The following is a 6000-nucleotide window of genomic DNA, read 5'->3' as shown; positions in this document are numbered from 1 at the left end:
ATAAGTTGGAGTCCTGGTGTGCAAACGGGAGTAAATAACGATACTAAAACTTTCAGTGACTCTACACAATTAGACACCTATACTATCCAAAATTACATTAATTGCAATTCCGAATCCGTTATTTACATCATCGAATGCATAGAATGCCAACTAAAATATATAGGCTGCACAAACCGTAAATTTAAAATTAGGATCCTTGAACACCTCAGCTATATAAGAAATGCAAATATCTTAAACATTTCTAGTGCCTCTAAACATTTTATCCATCATCATAATCGATCAGTAAAATTGTTCCGATGTTTCGCCATAGAAAAAATCCATCTCCCCAAAAGAGGAGGCGACTTAAAACATAAAACTCATCTGCGAGAGGCTTTTTGGATATACAGACTAAAAACGAGGTTCCCACAGGGACTCAACCTCAAGAAAGAACTTATGTTCCAGTATTAAACTTTAGTCTGTATTCCAAAGGATACATCCTATTATTTGTACAGTAATTAATATTTTATGAGCAACAGCCTCAAGCCAATGATCTCTCTCCGTCTGTCCCTAAAGTCATTCATTATTTTTTGCATACATAACATGTGCTTTTTGTAATGCAATCGATACAATATTTTGACTTTTTTTAGCCAGTCATTCACGCTCACCCTATTTTCTTAATTTTTGCCAATTTTTCTTTTTCCCTACACTCCCTGCACTCTACACCTATACTTCGATCCAGTGTATAGATACTAAGGGCCCTCCCCCTATTGACTTATTTTTCCATTTAATTAACTGCAATACATTCATAGTTCCATCATTAGTTGATTACAAGACTACTTGTATCTTGCACAAACTAAAACATCATATATACCCAATGCGTTTAATATACAATTTTTTCTCAGCCTGGGACATCCAAGAGTAGCACCCTCTGCATAGACCCACTATATTATTCATCCTTAGTTCACACTAGTTCATGCCGGCCCATAGTAACGCAATATGAATGGAGGTTTTTTTTTTTTTCCCTCAGACAAACATGCACAGAAAACACGCAAACCAAATAAATTGCATGCACAAAAAATCCTGAGAAACTACAATGCAATTTTTCAATAAGACGCCGCCCGTTATAACTACATGTCGTCTTCTATCTACATTTATATACCACGTTGCTCTATAGTGAAAATCTAATCTAAACCTTCTCTTTTCATATATAGTCTTCGTAAAACCCAAATAATTTAACAAGTATTATTGTAGACAGCCCCATATACTTACTTACCTTGAACAAGATCGGACCTGGAGCATCAGCTGATTCCAGGAGGCCCGTCAGGTTCCCTTGCTTCCTATTGGCTCATCCGGCCAGCCAATAATACACACAAGATCTAGCATGTAAACAAAGGAGTCAATGTTACGTAACTCACAGAAGCGATGTCCTAACACTTCTTGATTGCAATTAAAAAACCTGCAGTTAGAAATACACGTTCTCTGTTTCCCCAGGCTTTGCCCCTCATCCTTTCATAAGTATAGTCCACAATTATGTTCTATTTTATAGCAATTTCACATGTAGAATCTTTAAACGCTCTGGCTTGCGTTTCAATAACTAATCGTAAGCTGACACGCAATTAAGTCCAACCAGCTGCACAAACCGGAACTCATGCATATAAAAACCGGGGCCCTAGTATCCAAAACTTTAACAGCCATGATTAAGGACGTGCCTAACGTCTGAAACGCGTAGGCTTCAGGACTGGATCGTTATTTACTCCCGTTTGCACACCAGGACTCCAACTTATTGGACCTTTTTAATCGAATATCTAGTAAACTTGGAACTAGTTTCCTTTTTATCCTCTTCAGCGCTGGACTCAACCCCTTTGCCTCTGCCTGTCTATACCAATCGTGTGCCGACACGAGAGCCCGTGCGATGACCGCGACACATACAGCAAGTGTCAGGTGAGCTGGAGGACTTCTTCTCTATATACCTTCTGTCTGAGCTTTCGGCTTTGCCTTACGTGCTCACCCTTGTTATATACACATGCCCTATTCAGGACTAAAAGAACCAATCTGTTTACACATGTGTACAACCTTCCTGCTTTGAATTTTTTGTGCAACAGGAGAAGTTTTAATGCAAGTCTGTCACGATAATATGTCTACAGGGATTTAATCAATCGTCTATGCAAATTAAGATCCTCAACAATTTTGTATATTATACTCTGGCTAATAATCTTCCCATTGTTTTTACAACTTCTTCTCACCAATTCCCGCACATTTGGAGAGATACCCAATGTATATGTGTTACAAGAAATATACAATATAATAATTATATAATTTCTTGAGACTACGCTCAACATGTCAAACGAGGCTCAGTTAACAAGATCTGAACTGGCCGCAAAAGTTTTTGGCAGCAGTGGCAACACCTCTGAAAGAAACCCGGATTTGGAAGCCTCATTCCACAACTTGGAGAAACACCTGGCACAACAGGCAAAACTATGGTGGGATCTCACTACCCTCAAAAACTACGTCTCAAAAAATATGATTCCTAGGGGGCTACGTTTGAAGAAAATGCCCTCCTTTATATACACCGAAGACTTTCACACAGAATGGAACCAAACTCTTTCTGATTGTTCCATCAAGCTAATGAACCTCATCACGAGACAAGAAGAACAAAAACTAAAAGAATTGGAAATCAAAATAATGGACATCAAAAAAGAACTGGATGTCTACTCAAGCTTACCTGCCTTTTCACAGCTGGATACACGCACGTCTTCCTACATCGACAAACTAGATCTTTCCATAGCTGAAACAAAGAAATCAAAGTTTCAGCGGGACACACGAGACTATATGAACAACGAAGTATATAACTGGAATCGAAAGGAACACAATTTTTCCAGACCTAGACCCATTCTAAAACAACGCAACCAACAATACAAACGATATAGAGATATACCGAGCAGGGTAAGCTTCAGTTCCACGGAACCCGACTCTGCAGAAGGCCTATCAGAAGAAGAACATGTTGGAACTTCTTCCCGTCCTTACCATAGACAAGAAGCTACCGCACAAATGTCAAAAAACGAGGCAGGAGGGGCGGGAGGAAGCACAAATCGACCCTATCAAGAACAAACCCGTCACCTCCGGTCGCGAAAGTTCCAGCACTATTAAATTCCAACATAACGAATCTATCATCCTTCCCTCTCTCGGCAGACCAAGAAGAAGTCCTCACTCTGGGCCTTAATTTCGCCCCCAACAATAACTTCAATCTGTTCAATACATTGCTAGATATAAACAAATTTATTCGTAATTTAACTGTTAAAAAATACTTCCTCAAAGATTCCATCACAACAGAAGACCCCAATACCACCACGACTTTTACAAGCCAACCCAATAGGGATTGCAAGAACCATAAACACCAACTCATGTCTGAATTCTCTTTTCAAGAACTCAGAACCCTAGCATGCCTTGAAAGTCTGCAACCGGAGAGAACGGACCAAACTGTTATGATGGCTTCAAACTTTATAACTTCCAACTCCAAATTCTATCCCGTGAATGCACGAACCGAATCTATGGACCGATTTCAATTTATCATTGAACAAGAATTACAAAGTATAGCAGATAGACTCAAAACTAACCATCCAAAACCCAACATGCCCAACCGCCTGAAAAAAGCAATGAAAACCTTGAAAGACAACAAAGAACTTACGATTAAAATGGCAGACAAAGGCGGAGGAATTGCCATCATGAATAAATCAGATTATCAAAAATCAATACTCGACATGCTATCTGATATCAACACCTATAAAAAACTTGACTCAAATCCAACAGTGAAAATAAAATTCTTAATGAAAAGTTTACTGAACGAAGGTCTCCAAGGGGGTTTCATCAATCAGAAACAATTTAATTATCTATATGTTGAACAACCCATTACTCCCATAATTCACGCTTTACCTAAAACCCATAAACTAATTAATCCCCCACCAATGAGACCTATAGTCTCAGGGATAGGATCCATATTAGAAAAATTATCAGAATGGCTCGACACCTTGTTACAACCTTTGGCTCAGCAAACTCCAGGTTTTCTAAAAGATACCAAAAATGTCCTCATCTCGTTAAAAGATAAAATTTGGAACGAGGATTATACCTGGTTAACCTGTGATGTTGTCTCACTCTACACATCAATTCCTCATCATGTAGCCTACACTGCTTTAGAAAGTCACCTCCAGACACACAGTACTTACGATAGAAATTTTCAAACCTATATCCTAAATGTACTTATGTTTCTAATGAAGCACAATTTCTTCCAATTTGATGAAAAATTTTTTCTCCAACTGAAAGGCGTCTCTATGGGAGCCAAATTCTCCCCATCAATTGCAAACCTGGTAATGGCGTGGTGGGAGGAATTATACATCTTTTCTAGCAACAACCCTCATGGCACAAACATTGAGTGGTATGGACGTTATATCGACGACCTCCTGCTAATATGGAAGGGACCCATTGAGCATATTTCAAACTTCGTCGACTATCTTAACCAGAACCCCTACAATCTCAAGTTTACCCACAACCATGATAAAACGTCAATAGTCTTTTTAGACCTAGAACTAGAGGGAAAAATAGGTCAAATTATTACAACTCAAACGCACCGGAAACCCACTTCAGCCAACTCCATTTTGCATGCTACAAGTAATCATTCTAGACATACAATCAAAGCCATTCCAGTAGGAGAACTTCATCGTGCTAAAAGAAATTGCACATCAACTAACCAGTTCAATATAGAGCAAGAATGTATCACAACCAGATTGAGTAAGAGAGGCTATCCACAGTGGTCCCTCAACAGAGCCCGAGACATTATTACCAAAAAACCAAGAACCCTACTCTTAGAACAGCACAAAACGACCAAACCAGAGTCCAATCAACCAACCTTGGTTCTACAGCAAAGTAACCAGTTTGAGGAAATAAAAGATCTAGTAGATAGGTACTTACCTGTTCTCATGGAGGACGTCGACTTGAGGTCCATCCTGAAGGAAGGGTGTAGAATAATAGCAAGAAAAGCTCCATCAATAGGCAGCACACTATCACCATCCCTATTTACATCACACGAGACCAAATCAACGTGGTTGGAAACCAAAGGGTTCTACAAATGTGGACAGCACCCCTGTAAGGTATGCCAATATGCTTACCCTACTAAAACTTTCAGTGACTCTACACAATTAGACACCTATACTATCCAAAATTACATTAATTGCAATTCCGAATCCGTTATTTACATCATCGAATGCATAGAATGCCAACTAAAATATATAGGCTGCACAAACCGTAAATTTAAAATTAGGATCCTTGAACACCTCAGCTATATAAGAAATGCAAATATCTTAAACATTTCTAGTGCCTCTAAACATTTTATCCATCATCATAATCGATCAGTAAAATTGTTCCGATGTTTCGCCATAGAAAAAATCCATCTCCCCAAAAGAGGAGGCGACTTAAAACATAAAACTCATCTGCGAGAGGCTTTTTGGATATACAGACTAAAAACGAGGTTCCCACAGGGACTCAACCTCAAGAAAGAACTTATGTTCCAGTATTAAACTTTAGTCTGTATTCCAAAGGATACATCCTATTATTTGTACAGTAATTAATATTTTATGAGCAACAGCCTCAAGCCAATGATCTCTCTCCGTCTGTCCCTAAAGTCATTCATTATTTTTTGCATACATAACATGTGCTTTTTGTAATGCAATCGATACAATATTTTGACTTTTTTTAGCCAGTCATTCACGCTCACCCTATTTTCTTAATTTTTGCCAATTTTTCTTTTTCCCTACACTCCCTGCACTCTACACCTATACTTCGATCCAGCGTATAGATACTAAGGGCCCTCCCCCTATTGACTTATTTTTCCATTTAATTAACTGCAATACATTCATAGTTCCATCATTAGTTGATTACAAGACTACTTGTATCTTGCACAAACTAAAACATCATATATACCCAATGCGTTTAATATACAATTTTTTCTCAGCCTGGGACATCCAAGAGTAG

The sequence above is a fragment of the Rhinoderma darwinii genome, unplaced genomic scaffold, assembly GCF_050947455.1.
Source record: "Rhinoderma darwinii isolate aRhiDar2 unplaced genomic scaffold, aRhiDar2.hap1 Scaffold_4580, whole genome shotgun sequence".
Taxonomy (NCBI): domain Eukaryota; kingdom Metazoa; phylum Chordata; class Amphibia; order Anura; family Rhinodermatidae; genus Rhinoderma; species Rhinoderma darwinii.
The sequence above is the reverse complement of the archived record's forward strand: the minus strand, read 5'-3'. Positions refer to the sequence as shown.